Genomic DNA, 17,257 nt, shown 5'->3' on the forward strand with positions numbered 1-17,257 from the left:
AACAGATTTCAGTGTATTAATTTTGTAACCTGCAACTTTACCAAGTTCATTGATGAGTTCTAGCAGTTTCCTGGTAGCATCTTTAGAATCTTCTATGTATAGTATCATGTCATCTGCAAACAGTGATAGCTTAATTTCTTCTTTTCCAGTTTGGATTCCCTTTACTTCTCTTTCTTCTCTGATTGCTGTAGCTAGGACTTCCAGAACCATGTTGAATAAAAATGGTGCGAGTGGACATCTTTGTCTTGTTTCTGATCTTAGAGGGAAGGCTTTCAGCTTTTCACCACTGAGTATGATACTAGCTTTGTCTTATAGTGTAATCTGAAGTCGGGGATCCTGAGTCCTCTAGCTCTGTTTTTCTTTTTCAAGGTTGCTATGGCTATTCAGGGTCTATTGTGTCTCCATACGAATTTTGAGACTTTTTGTTTTAGCTCTGTGAAAAATGTAGGTCTGTCTATATGGCCTTTATTATGTTGAGGTATATACCCTCTATGCCCACTTTCTGGAGAGTTTTTTTAATCATAAACGGGTGATTAATTTTGTCAAAAGCTTTTTCTGCATCTATTGAGATGATCATGTGGTTTTTATTCTTCAGTTTGTTGATGTGGTTGATTTGATTTGATTGATTTGCAAATGTTGAAAAATCCTTGCATCCCTATGATGGATCCTACTTGATCAGGGTGGGTATATGATCCTTTTAATGTATTGCTGGATATGGATTGCTAGTATTTTGTTTAGGATTTTTGCATCTATGTCCATCATTGATAGTGGCCTGTGATTTCCTTTTTTTTTTATGGTATCTTTGTCTGGTTTTGGTATCATAGTGATGGTGGCCTCATAAAATGAGTTTGGAAATTTTCCTTCATCTGCAGCCTTTTGGAACAGTTTCAGGAGGACAGGTGTTAACTCTCCTCTAAATGTTTGATAAAATTTGCTTGTGAAGCTGTCAGGTCCTGGACTTTTGTTTGTTAGGAGGTCTTTAATCATGGTTTCAATTTCAGTGCTGTTCATATTTTCTATTTCTTCCTGGTTCAGTCTAGGGAGACTGTACCTTTCTACCCCCAGTATTTTGAATGTGGTGAGACTCAATACATGTTTGAGGAATGAATAAATGGTTTTCTCTTTCTTCTTTTACTGTAGTAAAATATGCACAACATAAAATGCATCATTTTAACTATCTTAAGTGAACAGTTCAGTGGCATTAAGTATATTCACATTGTTGTGCATGGTTCTCTTTTAATAACCCAAGGAATATATGTTAATTATAGAAAAGTTATTAAATAGATAATCAAAAAGAAAAAATGATCTAAACACCCCTCAAATTTGCCATCCATAGAAAACCCAGACATAGTTATTCCTAACATTTTGGTAAATATCCTTTCAGTTTTATTTATGTATACTTATTCCTAGCCATATAAGATATAAAAATGATCATATTATATATACTGTATAGTAACCCGCCCTCTTTTTCTTAACATGTAGTTAATATTTTCCATGTTAATAATAGATAAGTGGGTTGTTTTTGATTTGGTTATATTTTATCCACTATTTTTGCAACATGTACCTCCAGTAACCAAGAAGGTGGGTGGGGAGCATGGTTACAGGGCTAAGGATATGAACGAATTCTGTGCATTAATTTTTTTCTCTGAGCACAGTGGATAGCAACACTGATTTAGAGCCTGGATTTATAGCTGTGCTGCTATTTGTAATTTGGCGATCACAGAAAGGTTTAGGCATCTTTTGCTAATGCCCATCTTTAGGTCAGGGGTCTAGCGACAACACTGCACCAAGGGCCAGACAAGAACAATCTCTGTCATTTGACTAGAATGTCTTTGGAATCTGAAATCTTCCCAGGGAGAACTTGTTATTGAATGCCTGCTTTGCCTATTGGGGAAAACACACGCATCTTGAACAATAAAATGGTAATGCTCACCACCAGAGACCAGACCTTGTGAATGTTCTCTGATGCCTAGTAGGACCACTGCAGAGAAAAATATTAATGAGATTGTTGCTAGGAGATGGGAGAGCCAAAGACCATGGCTTGGTAGGGGTTTCACTGGAAAGCAAGGCAATTTAGGTATATTTTAGATCAGCAGCTTCACTGTTAAATTCCACCCTTTGTTGAGCATGCGCTTTTTAGCATGTAATGTTTAATATGATTTTATGTTTGGAGAGGAATTTTGAGGATAATGCCAAGGCATTTTTTTCCTTTCCCTCCAGCTAATCCCTTCTTCACAGCACAGCTCATTTTCCAGCAGCCGCTGCAGCTCTTCCCCCCACCCCTTCAGTGCGACAACCTCCGAGCTGGTGGAGAGGCAGAGCGAAGGCAGCTGGTAAGTAGCGGAGAAATCTTTTGTAACATAGATATCCGAAACGTTTTTGTTTTTTTTTTTTTTTTTAAATAGCAAGCGACATGTTTTGATGGATCAAAATAATACATAACTGTGGAGGAATTTCTTATTTTAATCCATGGCATTGAGAAAATGGCTTAATTCAATTCTAAACATTCCACGGTCACTTTTCTAGTTTAAAGCTCATTTCTGAAAAAGTGAATGAATTTTTAGAAGGAAGTATAGAAACTTCCCTCTTGTGATTCTGGTTAAGATAGTACCTCAAAGAGGACTCGATGAAGATGTTATTGAAATGAGAAATTGCGTTCAGAATGCTATGGCAGCTTTAGGATGTTTGCATTAGATGTGATGAAATGGATGACGATTCACAATGTTCTAAGATCTGATTTCCTTTCACGGTATGGAGAGAGCATGAGAAAAATGTTATTTTGCAATGGGGAAAAGAATACCATGGCTCATTTTTTTTAATTAAGAAAATCATGTGACTGGATGTCTGTACAGGAGAGAAAAGGAGAAGGAGGGCACCCTGTAATGTTCAGATTAATTGCTTCACATGATAGATGAACGTTTGTTGAATGAGAAAGATTTAAATTTGGTTTTAGGATGAAACATCATGAAAGAGAAATAATGACTATTGTGACTGTGCCTTTATTTGGAAAATAATTCATTTGTATTTGTGGACATTGATTTTTACAGTAAAGACAATATGATCAGTGCTTCTTTCTTGGGAAAGGGATGTGAAAAAAATAGCAGATTCCTATCAACAAAGCTTTTATATTTGTTTCTGAATCGTGCCTGAAAATGTTTACACTTTAGTGTCTCCTTGTACCTGGAAATTGCTTTCGTACATACGTTTCTGCAAGAAAAAAAGAAAAAAAAAGAAAAGCTGAAGTGCTGGGTCTTTTATTTCTGTGAAATTCAGATTGCTTTGTCAATAGGAAGCAAAGGAGGAAAAAGATAGATAAGTAGATTTTTTGAGTTAGATGCCAAAATAGCAGTCAAGGAGGAAAAGATAAGAATGAAATAGCTTTAAAGAAAGTTGGTAAGAGGGGCCATTTTTTCCAAGCTGAAAATGTCTGCTGGTGGCATGTTTTGCAGGAGGTGGTGGGGAGAGTGTGATGAAGCCATAGGAGGGAGGGGGGCTTCGAACAGAGCACTGCGGCAAAGAGGATGACTGACACATCCAGGGACACGTGACCATCCTCTGCTGTAGTGAAGAAAATTTTCCAGGAGTCCATCTTGTATAAGAAATTCTGTACCTACTAACATCCAAATACTACTATAATCTTTACATAACACATCTTGAGTTTATCTGGTTTGCTCCATTGTTGATAAACATGGACAGATTTACTCTTTGCTTTCTAATGTCTCTAATCCCAGACTTTCTTTTCCATACTCTCATCCCTTTTATAGCCATTATTAAAATCAATATCTTATTAAAATATCTTGCCATCTTTCCCCTTTATTATAAAAATTCACATATTTGTTGTAGAAAATTGGGGAAAACCTAAAGATGCCTATACAAATTACTCATAATCCTATAACCAAGAGCTAATTGCTGTTAATATAGTCAGTCCCTCTTCTCTGAAACATGCAAATCTATGCATAAAATATGTATTTATATATAAAATGAAGATCCTACGCACATATCCTTTTCAATCTGCTTTAATCACTAAGCAATATATTGAGAGAAATTCTCCATATTTTAACATATCCCACAAGAATGCGATGTTTTGTGGATGCTTAATTTTCGATCATATAAGTGTTCCACTAAATGTCCAATTATTGAAAGTTTCTATGTGCAATTTTTGCTGTTATAATTTAAGGAATATCTTTCCATATAAACCTCATTGAGCTTCTTTGTTTTTTTTTTTTCTCCTAGGATAAATTCATAGCTGTGAAATTCCTGGATCAAATGGTATGAACCAGTTTAAGGTTTTTCCCCTACCCCGCCAACCCCATACAATATCACCTCATTTATTTATCATATGTGGCAAAAGCATTATTTTTCAGTTTATTTGCGTATTTATGTTTTATCATTTATGGTGAGTTTTCTTAAACGTGTTGCAGCTTTGCATTTTTAGACATCATAACTATCAAGTTTTGATTTTGTGATTTCTTTCTTTTATGAGTGTATTCACCTGCATTTTTCCTAGTCATTTACTTGTTTCATTCTTTGCAATTAACTCTAATTCATCTAGAATTCATTTTGGCATATGATATGAAGTAGATCTAATTTTGTGTTTTTTCCAAATAGGTCACCAATTGTTTCAGCATCATTTATTGAATAATCCAACCTTCTTCCACTGATTTGAAATTGCAAGAACTGTCCTCCCACTAGATAGGGTGTAGCTTTCCACAGGTCGGCCATTTTCTCTCGACCCAAGAAGGTTACATCCAACAATAGCACTGATACCTTCTTGCAGCTTCTGACAGCTTTCTATACTATAACATCACGTTCTTGCTGATGCCTTTCACAAATTCAGGGCACACACGGTTTAGGGCAGTGGTTTTCAAATAGGATTTAAACATTTTAAATAGTCAAAAAATTATCTTTCTGAGATGCGTTTTACAAGTGAAAATCGAGGAATCCTGATATATTAAACCACTGTTCCAGATGTGCTATTCCTCCTAGACACAGCTGACACCCTAATTGTGTAGTCAAACAATACTCCTGGGGTTAGTGTTATTCCTAAAGTTCCTCCTTCAACCTCTTTTTCTACTCCTCAGGTACTCGGAGAATTAGAGCTGACTGGACTCAGTTCCTGGAATTTTCTAGAATGGTAGAAGTGGAAAATGTAAGAAATGTATAAGGAACAAAAATAAATAATGTTTGCAGCCTGTTGCTGGCGGTAGTCTGATCTAGGGATTTAAAGGAGGCAGGATGAGTCCCAATCCATGGCTCCACTGCCACCATCTCTTGTAGAGAGGGACATACCCCTGTGATTCTCCTCTTTACTGCAGGTGAAAGGCTCAAGCATAAACCACGGAGTCTTTTAGTGGGTGGTGGGTTAAATGTTTCTGAAAGAAATATTTGACTATTAAAATCACCCGCCGCCCACTGTTGACCCTTGCCACCCCACTCCCAACACAGTCTTCTTTTCGCTATTGACTTCTGACTTGCTTCTAGCCTTTACTGATTCGGGAAGAAAAAAGGGGGGCGTGGGTGGGAGGATGCCTTGCCTGCCCTTACTGCAAGGGGCTCCTTTGGCTCACAGCCGCAGCCCCAATCATTTCTAGATTTGCTGTATTAGGCTATGATTTGTTTGTGACTGGACGTTGGTTTCCATGGCAACGGCAGCTCACCAGGGCATGCGCATTCTCTCTTCCGCAGTGGCAGAATGCGGCTGTGGAGGCGAGGGAGGGGTCATGGGGGCTCCAGACGCTGAAGGTGTTATTTTGCTGTCCTGATGTCAGTTCTTCTGGGCTGAAATGCCACCATTATGGTATACAGAGCATTGAATTTTTTTTTTTTAATCCTCGGAAGGCTTTGAGCCACTCCCTTTTTCTTCCTCCTATATTACCTGCTTTCAGTATGTCCACCAGAGATCATGAACCCAATCTTTGAGGCCACTCACCCACAAGGGGATATTTCGCCTCAGGGCCCCCAGGGGATTCATAATGGTGTGGGCAAAGGTAACAGACTGCCTTGTTTCAAACCTCCACAGGTGGCTAGTTGCATGATCACAGGTACAATTTTACTTAATGTCTCTGTGCCTCAATTTCCTCAGATGGAAAATGGGGGTAATAATAGCACCTTTAGAACAGTGTCCGGTAATGATAATCAGTGTATAAGTGTTGGCTATTATTCTTTGTAGATATTAAAGGAGACTTGCCCTGAAACAGACTGGTGCTACAATGTACAAACTCACCCTCTAATGTCCCCTGGCCAAACAGCACAAACACTGCAGTTACCCCTACAGCACAAAGACTCTTCGCTTTGCATGTGGAGAAGCACCAGGGCCACAAACGTGCCCCACAGCACACATTTCACTACATCACCCAGCCTCACCCAGAGGCATACATATCCTCCCCTCAGCCAAAAGTCTCACTAAAGCATGCAGATCTGCGCCCCCCGTGACACAGAGAGACTCTACCCCAGACACACAGACCATCACAGCCCCTGCGACTGTCCCCATGTCACACACAGCCTTTCCCTGGCACACGTAGAGCCCACAGACACAGCCCACAGAACACAGATTCTTCCAAAACCAAGCATCTTCTCAAGGCCCAAAGACTCACTCCAGAGGTCACAGACACACCCTCCTACCCACCAATACGCCCCACAACACAACACTCTCACCACACAGCAGGGACTCAGCCCGTGGCACATGGGCTCCCCATAGAACAAAGGCTGTCCCCACAGCACCTAGATTTCTCCGATGCCCCACCCACTAAACCCATAGCTGAGGTCCTCCGTAGGGCGCAGACTCCACTTGCATCTCCCTGACCCAGCACATGGACTCACGCCAAGGGAGAGGACTTTTCCCGGGGCACAGAGATGACCCGCAGAGCACGCAGGCCCTCCTCCGGGCACAGGACCTCGCCCCCATCCCCAGGCACACAGCCTACCCCATCCCAGAACACAGTTCACCACACAGCTTGAAAACCCACACAGAGAGACACACAGACTCTCCGCTGACAGGCGAACTTCACAGCACGCAGACAAGCAGCACAGGACCCAAGCCCGCCCCTGCAGACACGGACGTGGCCCACAGGACACAGACATGACTCAAGTCACACAGACTCACCCCGTGAAACACAGGTCACCGCCCCGCACCCCCGCCAGCTGACAGCACACGGAGTCTCCCGGACACACACAGATTCTCCTTTTGGCTGAAAGATGCTCCCCACAGCACACAGTATACTGTCTCCAGTATCTAGGCTCACCCCACAAACCCAGCTGTCTCCCCAGGACTCAGGCCCTCCCTCCGGGCACACAGACCCTCTCTGACTCAGCGGACTGGCCCCAGGACACACAGCCTCTCGGTGGGACACAGTCGTGTCCACAGCACAAGGATGTGCCCTCACCTCCTAGACCCTCCCCACAGCTCCAAGACTCAGCCCACAGCACCAAGATTAAATCCAGAGCACAGACTCGCCCCACTGCACCTCAAGCTCACCCTATCACAGAGAGATGCAAAGACCATCTTAACATGTATCCCGTACCCCCTCGGACTATGGCACAACGCACCATCTTTCCCTCCAATGCACCAGTTGACTCCACAACAAACACAGTCACCACACGATGCCAACACTCACCCTATGGCACCCTCGTGTGCCCTACAGCATCCAGAGCTCCTCCAAATATACACTTCCCCATAAGGCACACTGTGGCCTTGGATCAAGAAAGCCCCTGTCAAATTCTTCAGACACACTCTGTGATACATAGACACACCTCACAACTCATAGCACTACTTCCCAGTGTGCAAACTGGCCCTACAGTGCACAGGCTTGTTCCACAACAGACACGCTCATGCCATGGCAGCACCTAACTTTTCCCTGAAATGTTCAGATTCTCCCCTCAGCGCACAGTCACCTCACAACCTCGATACAACCTATGACAAAGCACAACCCTGCACTCAATGATGCAGAGTCATGTCACAGGACACACTTGTCATGCAGATTCACTTCACCCAAACCACACTCCTTAGGGTGATTACTCAGTGCACACACACACCCAAACACTCACCACCCTTTGCTCTACAACCTGTGGATTCACCCATCACACACAGATGGCTTTCACACCGAAGTCGGCCCAAGGAGGCCCAGAACTTCATCTAGATAAACAGATTCTCCCATCAACACACAGACTTGCTCCACGACACACACAAACACCACAGAACCCTGAGCCTCACCCCAAATACTCAGTCAAGCCTTTCAAGTCATAGATTTGCCCCACGACATAATCACACCCACAAAACTTAGAATTCACAGAAATGCCTGTGAATACATAGATTTCTCCCTCAATGCACAGAATTGCAACACAACACACATTTACCCTAAGATAGAACACCTGTATAAAGCACATGAGCCTTCCCCGATATGTAGACACACAACACACACTATTACCTGTGCAATGCCAAGATTTCCATCATAGTTTACAGATGTGCTTTACCATCCCATTCAGCTGCAGCCCTGGCCCTCAACACACACCACTTGTGTAATGGCTAAGAGCAAGGCCTCTGGACCCAGACTACTTGGGTTCGAATCCAGGTTCCACCCCTTTCTAATCATGCACATTGGGTAAGTATATTTTTCTGTTCTTTGGTTTGCTCATTTGTAAAACAAAGATAACAGCCGTATCTATTAAAAAGGGTTGTTGTGAGTATTGAATGGATTAGGATACGCTAAGCGCTTAATACAGTGCCTGGCACACAGGAACTGTTTCAGTTGTTAATGTAATTAACCATGTAATTGATAGTAGAATTGCTAATGTGAAAAGGGTCAACCCCAGAACATCTGGGAACGTTACAGCCACAGACGCTTTGCCACAACAGCCACACACCCTACAGAGCACGGACAGGACCCTAAACCAGATCCTGCTCGCCACACACAGAGCTTCATTGTGGTGCAGAAGTGTGCTCTGTGATGCATGGGCTTGCTGCTTAATATACACACTCACCCCACAGTATCCAGACCCACAACACAACACATGCACACACACATGCACCCTCCAGCTCAGCGATGTGCCCTCTGTCACATGAACACACCCTACCATGCACAGATTTTGTCCCATCATGTGTGGATATAGCACAGAACTATGCTCCTAAGGTCATGCTCCTCAGTGAATAAGTCTTGTACCTTGTGACTCATCCCACAGCATACAGCATCACCCAGCTTGCCTCACGAGCACAGAGAACACTCCATGATATGTGTCCCACCTCCCAGACCCCTAGGGTGCTTACTGTGTAAGTGCTCAGCATTATGTAACACACACCCTCACTCTGCAACACAGTGTCCTCAGCCCAAATGCACACCTGCCTCCAAGGCACCAGCATGCCCCAACAACACAAAGACGCTTCCCGTAACATGAGCACAGCTAGGCCCCAGATGTGCAGAAATATTGTACACCAATACACACACACACACCCTATGCAGAGGCATCCTAAAATGCACAGACCCCCCCTCCTCAATTAGCTTCCCAGGTGACGCAGTGGTAAAGAATCTGCATACCAATGCAAGAGACACAAGAGACTGGGGTTTGATTCCTGGGTTGGGAAGATCCCCTGGAGTAGGAAATGGCAACACACTCCAGTATTCTGGCCTGGAAAATTCCATGGACAGAGGAGCCTGGCAGGCTACAGTCCATAGGGTCACAAAGAGTTGGACATGACTGAACAGGTACACACATTCCCTCCTCAATGACCTCAGAAAACCTTCAGACCCCTGCAACATAAACACGTTTCCCACAGCACACGCGGTCCCCTCATCACTCACAGAACTGCGTCACAATTATAGACTTCCCCTACATGACTCAGTCTAGGACAGCAATACTCATCGTCCAGGGACTAGATGTACAACATGTAAACACACCTTTCCAAATCGACACTTCCGCAAACACACAGGATTCTCTGACAGCTCACAAAATTGCATCACCACATACCTGTCCTTTAAAGCAAGAGCTCAGCACAGTGGCCACAGTCAGTGCACAGTGGAAAGCCTTGCCATGCAGGGCAAAACATTAGCATCTTTGCTTCCAAACTTAATATAAACAATGCCTGCTCTGCACAAGACCCATCCCAAAACTCAGGGAGAAGCCTCACACACTTGGATGAATTTCTGCTCTCTGTAGGGGCTCTGCACCCTATATTATACCACCACACCGACACAAACCCCACAAGGTCCGGAGATATGCACATCCCCAAACAAAGGAGCGGTGTAGATTGTGGTTAAAACTTACTCTTAGGATTCAGGCTGCCTGGCTTCCAAGACCATGTGTATTGTTAACTAATCATGTGCCTTTGGAAAGGAGTCTTAATGTCTCTGTGCCTTATTTTTCTCAGGTATAAATTGGGAGTAATAATGGTACCTACTTATTAGGCCTGTCAAGAAGAATAAATGCGTGACTGCTTATAACGTGTTTAGAAGAGTGCCTGGCACAGAATTAGTGTTACAGATGTTAGCAGATCTGGTTGTTGTTGTTATTGTTGCTTCTACACGTGCAACTGGACCATAATGGTACAACTCGAACTAAAATAATTCAAATTAACACACAGCATGCAGCCCAGAATCACATCACAGCTCACTCCCACCACCCTTTCCTTACAATTTCCCTATCGACTGCAGTTAGCCCACAACACTGGGAAGCACCTACTGTGCAGAGTCTCTAACACGTAGACGTATCACACAATACACATGGCTGTGCACAAACACACTCATGATAATACACACTCATCCATGCAAACATTCATCCCACTGAACTAAATGTACCTTGTCATACACACACACACACACACACACACACACACACGGGGTCTACAATTCACATACCACAGAACACATTGGCCCCACAACACAGAAAACTCACTTTAAAATCCCTAGAAACAATCCATAACACATAGACTTCTCTAATGGAGAGCTGATCCGTATCGACATGCCTTATAGCATACAGACTTGATTTCACTGCAGACTCCTCCCACAAAGTAGAGAATGGCATCATGACACACCATCTTGTCCCACTGCGCAGTCTAGTCTCCGAAATCCTGGGTGTCTTCCACAGGGTATGGACGTCCACACAACCCACAGCACCCCCCCCCCGCAAGGGAACAGAATTACATCACAGTGCAAGGGCCCCAAACACCTTTAGTTGTGTCCACCTAGTCCTTCAACAGATACACAAGGCCCAGAGCCCTCAAATATGACCTGTGACTGGTAATGCAAATGTCTGCCTGCCTAACTCACACTCACATCAGAACATCTGGAAGGAACTTACTGCTGACAAACCACCACATGCTGCACAGTCATGCCTCACAACATACAGATATTCATCTTGAAGTACAGACACAACCCCAACCCACACAACCCACTCCATAATGCACAGAGTGATAACAGTGTAAGACGTGCTCCACAAACACCTGTCTGCCATGTCCTACACATCTTCATCACATAGCACCATCATGCCAAGTATAAAGCCCAACAAAGGGACATCCCTGGTGGTCCAGTGGTTAAGACTCTGCACTTCTACTGCAAGGGCACGAGTTCAGTTCCTGGTCAGGGAAGTGACATCCCACATGTCCACAGTGTGGCCTAAAAACGACCCCAACAAAGCACAGGTAAACCCCTCAGTGCATAGACCTGCCTCATAACAAAAGGCATACCGTGCATGGGCTGTGATCACCATGCACACCCTTACTCTACAAACCTGGTTTGCTCCACAGTCACTCCACAATGAAAACACTAGACCCACAACACCCAGGCTCACTGCCAAGAGTTTCCCCAGCACAAAGGAGGCCCTATAACATGCAGGTATGCTCCCTTACCTCCCAGGCTTGCCCAACCAAACTGTGCAAGGCATACATCACACACCAGTCTGGACAGATGGGAGAACACCTTGTATACAATGCAAACATACCTGCTAACATACTTGATTCCCTGCAGTGCACAGACTTACCCCATGGAGCACACGCTCATCCCTGTACGCAAAGGCACATCCTAGAGCACACAGACATGGGCTGCAACATCCAGGACAGCCCCACAATGCCCAGATTCACTTCACAGTACCATTAAACCCCGTATCCTTAATGCAGACAGAAATGCACAGCACACAGACTTGGCTTCAAAACACACAGCTGTACAACAGAGCACAAATGTGGCCTAGAACCGAGACGTGGTGCCCAACACATACACACACCCCCCACACCTTGCTGGGCAGACACCTGGCTTACAAGGAAAACAAGAGCAGCAACAAAGTACCAAGACCTGTCATGCGCAGCACAAAGGCACACCCTGCAATGCTTATCCACAACCCATCACAAGGACTCACCCCACCACTCTGAGCTCAGCACACAGTGTACAGAATTGCCAAAACCCAACAGGCAGATACAAATACGAAACCCAGACTCTTCTCAGAAAGCACAGAATCGTGTCACAAAGCCCTGATATGCCGCACGGTGCAGTGTCAAGTCACAATGAGGAGACACAACTCATCCCACAAGACTCTTCTTACAATGCAGAAATGTGCCCCAGCGCACGTCTCTCCTAGATGTTCTCCAAAGACAGTGCCAAAACTCTGCTCACCACTCAGAGACCCACACAAAGGAGCATACAACCAGCCCAAGTTGGGCAGATTCCCCAGGTATTGTAGAGGGTCAACTCAAGACACACAGATGTGTCACACAACACTCACAGTTGACACCAAACACACATACCTGCATTTGTACACACTTGTCCCTCAGCAAAATGAGTGCTCCCCAACACTTGCAGTCAATGACAACACAACCTCCTCTCCCAACAAGGCATGGAATAGCATCTCAGGATACCACCCATTCTACTGAATACAATCTGTAGAACCCTCTCACAGTTAACACACTTAGCTCATAACGTGAAGATTTGCTCAAGCAGTGTACACACATGCACTATAACATGCAGAAACACCCTACAATGTACTCACACATGCAAGATAAAGAGTCCTCTCAGAACTCCCAGACTTACATTATAGCACATCAGCTCTATTCAGGGTACAGATGAGCTCGACACACACTTTTGTCCCACACCACACCAACTCCACAAACTTGTCCCAACTCAGACTTGTCCCAAAACATGCAAATTTGCCCTTTGGAGTCTCAAACTCACAGTGCAACACACAGACTCTAAAAATAATTGCCAAACCACATTAAAATATAATAGCATGCCCCCATAGAAACACCCTCATTAAGCCCATAGTTGAGTTTCAATGGATAGAAAAGAACAACAGCACTCCAGCTCGGCTCACAGTTCTTTGAGTCACCCCAGAATGCACAGAATTGCATCATACTGCACAATCGCAACCAACAACTCACAGATCTACCCCAGAGAACAAACTCGTGCCACCACACACTTAACCACATGACTCCCAAATTTGTACCAAACACTTACACTTAGCCCCAAATACACAAACCCACCCTGCATCAAGCCCAGCATGACACACACACTCATGTGTGTCCCACAGTGCCCGTACACACAATAGAATGTACAAGCAACAGTCACAACTTGAGACACTGCCAAAACAAGGGGCATAAGCCAGTCACACAACCGAGCTCTGGCTACATTGGCCAGACTCACAGCACAGCAGCCCAAATTACACAAAGTGGGCAGCTTCCCCCATAGCTGTTCTATACATCCTGTATACACCCCACAATCCACACATATGTCCCCAAAGATGTAGACCCCCCCAGAAACACACAGAATTGCATAACAAGGTACAAATACTTCTCAAAACATGCACTTCATAACAACTGGACTCCTCCACCATATCTGGTCACATCCTCAAATGCAAAGACTCGCTCCCTCCCCCACCAGCAAAGTCTTGTCCAGGAGCTCTAAAACGTGTGACAGAAAACCTACCTGCCTGATAGTACATACACAATTTTACACAACTTCCAAATTCATCTTACAATGCACAGGCTTTCCCCCTACACATGGCGTAAGTCCATAGGGCGGAGACTCATCTACAAAGCAAACAATGAGCCCATTATGCACCGCAACCACCAGATGCCCCCAAACACACAGAATGTGCACCACAACTCCAAAAACCACTCTGCCATATGTATATGAGCCCTACAGTGCCTAAACTCTCCCAGAACTCCAAACTCAGCTCTCAACGACCTAGACCAACTGATGGTATCACACATGTTCCACGACGTGACTCCCATTGCAGCTCATAGAATAGTATCACCATATACAGGTTTCTCTCACAATGCAAAAATTCTCCAAAAAAGCCGAGACTTGCTCCCTGAGGCATCCAACGTCTCTATAACACTTAGCTTTGCCTCAGAATCAGTCTTGCACCACAGTACTCGCAAAATGTCTCACAATATCCACAATGACCTTATAATGGACAGACTTGCCCCACCATGTCCAGGCTTACCCCACCACACCAAGACATGCCCTATAACCCACAGATAACTTCCACAAAGCTGAACTTTCCCGATACTGCACAGCCTCACTTTACAACATCAACTCACCCAATTTTACCCAATGGTAAAAATAGATTTAAAAAATATCCAGCCACAAATTCAGTCTTATCACACAACACCCAGATGTGTCTTCCAGCACACAAACTAGCTCCATAATCCCTAGCTGCAGCTAACCTACGATGAGCAAGTGTACCCTGTGACACAGAGGTTTCTCCCACAAACACAAAACTGCATTCTGATGCACAGATTCACCCCAGTATGTACACACACAATTGCTCCGTAAGGCAAATACTTACCCCACAAAGAAAACATGTGTCCCCAACCCCCAGAATTGCCCCAGGACACACAGACTTTCCCCACAGGAGGAAGACATGATCCCCATTACAGAGTTGTTCTCCTCACCAGATGTACTTTCCAACACAGCCTTGCCCCACAAGATACCCTTGACCTACAACCTAGACACAATGTCTAGTGTACTTTGTCATCCCTACACCTTAGCAAAACCTCCAGTGAAAAAGTGCATCCTACAATGTAGAAAACATCTTGCAAATGCAGGGACATGCCCAGCAGTTCCAGAATGGCCACATCAGGCTCAGACTTCCTCCCCAAAGCAAATTCACTTGGAAACACCTAAAACAAAATCACAACTTAGAAGCGCACTCCAGATCAAGTTCTCCCTATAACACACTGACATGCGCCACAATATTCAGACTTACCTGCCTGCACAAAATCTCACAATTCAATACATGAGCCACAATACTACAGACAAGCCTCACAGCACACAGTCTTGTCCTACACTGCTGAAAGACATGCCCTATAATGCATAGACTGACCTACCACACAAACATCCCTCACAGAACAAATCTTTACCCAGCATAAAGATTCCAAACTCAAGACATGTTCAGTCATACACTGGCATATGCTACAACACAGAATTACTTCATAAAGCAGATATGCCTACAGCACACAGGGTAATCTTAACACAAATGCACAAGCTCCTGCACACCCAGACTCACCCCTAATAATATGCACTCTCTTTAAAACACCAGAATATACCCAACACCCCGTCCAGAAACAGTCTAATCATACAGTGTGCAGCACAGACCACGTCTTCCAGAAATGGCATACTATGTAAAGACACAACTTCGCTTATGGGACTGTCCCTCTTTATGAAGCCACATAAATTGCCTGTGAGGCATAGACATATCCTACAGTGCAAAGGTTATCCCTATGACGTAACAACTTACTATAGAATCTCCAGAATCAACCCATGACATGTTGTCTCACCCTGTGACTCAAGCATATATCCCACAACACACAGACTGCAGTGTATATACCACAACAGCTAGACATGCCCTACATTGTGAGGACATGTTCCTCAGTCCATAGATGTACCTGATGGTACATCCAAAAAAGGCTTCCCTGGTGGCTTAGTGGTAAAGAATCTGCCTGCCAATGCAGGAGATGCAAGGGACGTGGGTTCAATCTCTTGGTTGGGAAGATGCCCTGGAGGAAGGCATGGCAAGCCACTCCAGTATTCTTGCCTGGGAAATCCCATAGACAGAGGAGCCTGGTGAGCTACAGTCCATAGGGTCGCACAGAGTCAGATATGACCGAGTGACTAAACACACACACAAATCCAAAAAATCATAGTCATAAAAATCACAATGCTCTGAATCACTCCCACAAAACACACTCACTCCAAACCTCAGACCGCACAGGACCCATAATTCATAGCGATAACCCATAATCCACAGCTTCACTTCACACCCTATAGCTATTCCTCCCTTAATGTAGAGAACAACATCACAGTGCACATGTGAGTCATACCTGTCATGGACTGACACCACAAGCAACTCATAGGCCCTACCATTTACTAATACTCCACATACTTCACACACACTAGCCCCACAACAGCTAGACTCACCTTCCTTCAGACAGACTCAACACACAACATTTAGCCTCACTCCAATTACACAGAGACATGCCACCTAAACTCAGAAACCAGCCCTGGGACACTCAGATTTGTCCCACGGTCCTCACAGAAGAGCCATACCGAGAGACACACGATCCACAGCACACATATTCATCCCACAACGCCCAGACTGGCCCCAGACTTCACAGATACCCTCATAACACCCAGACTTGCTACATAATACTCAGAAGGCCTCACAAGAAAAGCGGGGTAGTAAGTGTGTGTCCTCTGGAACATTCAGATTGACTTCATGAGGCATCCACGCTATCACCTTTAAGCCTCAGCAACAAGTTGTTACTCTGTAGCACACTAACTGTGGAGAAGGCAATGGCACCCCACTCCAGTACTCTTGCCTGGAAAATCCCATGGACAGAGGAGCCTGGAAGGCTGCAGTCCATGGGGTCGCTAAGAGTCGGACATGACTGAGCGACTTCACTTTCACTTTTCACTTTCATGCACTGGAGAAGGAAATGGCAACCCACTCCAGTGTTCTTGCCTGGAGAATCCCAGGGACGGGGGAGCCTGGTGGGCTGCCGTCTATGGGGTCGCACAGAGTCGGACACGACTGAAGCGACTTAACAGCAGCAGCAGCACACGAACTGAGGACCTGCATGCTCACACAGGATTTTGGCACGTGACTTCATTTCTTTGGCTCTGTATAAGCATTTGTAAACATGGGTGAAATATTTCCTTTTCAGCTGTTCCAAGGATGAAATGAGATAGTTTCAGGAAAGAATCAAGGTTCAGGACACAGGCTTGGGAATGCAGTTGTGCCTGTTCCCAGTCCTGGCTCCCTGGCACTAGGGACGGCACAC

At 44.6% G+C, this 17,257-nt stretch overlaps 1 long non-coding RNA gene across 2 annotated transcripts in view; it reads left to right on the forward strand.

Moving 5' to 3' along the window:
• The first annotated feature begins 2,218 nt into the window (after positions 1–2,218).
• LOC129639229 (uncharacterized) overlaps positions 2,219–17,257 on the forward strand; it is a 28,744-nt gene continuing 13,705 nt past the window's right edge. The window contains exons 1-3 of one of the 2 annotated variants that reach the window (XR_008708279.1): positions 2,219–2,333; positions 4,234–4,269; positions 5,082–5,149. This is a non-coding gene — a long non-coding RNA (uncharacterized LOC129639229). Of the gene's footprint in view, positions 2,334–4,233; positions 4,270–5,081; positions 5,192–17,257 lie in introns of those variants that run through there. The other variant, XR_008708278.1, reaches the window with a different exon arrangement.

The sequence above is a fragment of the Bubalus kerabau genome, chromosome X (assembly GCF_029407905.1).
Source record: "Bubalus kerabau isolate K-KA32 ecotype Philippines breed swamp buffalo chromosome X, PCC_UOA_SB_1v2, whole genome shotgun sequence".
Classification (NCBI taxonomy): Eukaryota; Metazoa; Chordata; class Mammalia; order Artiodactyla; family Bovidae; genus Bubalus; species Bubalus kerabau.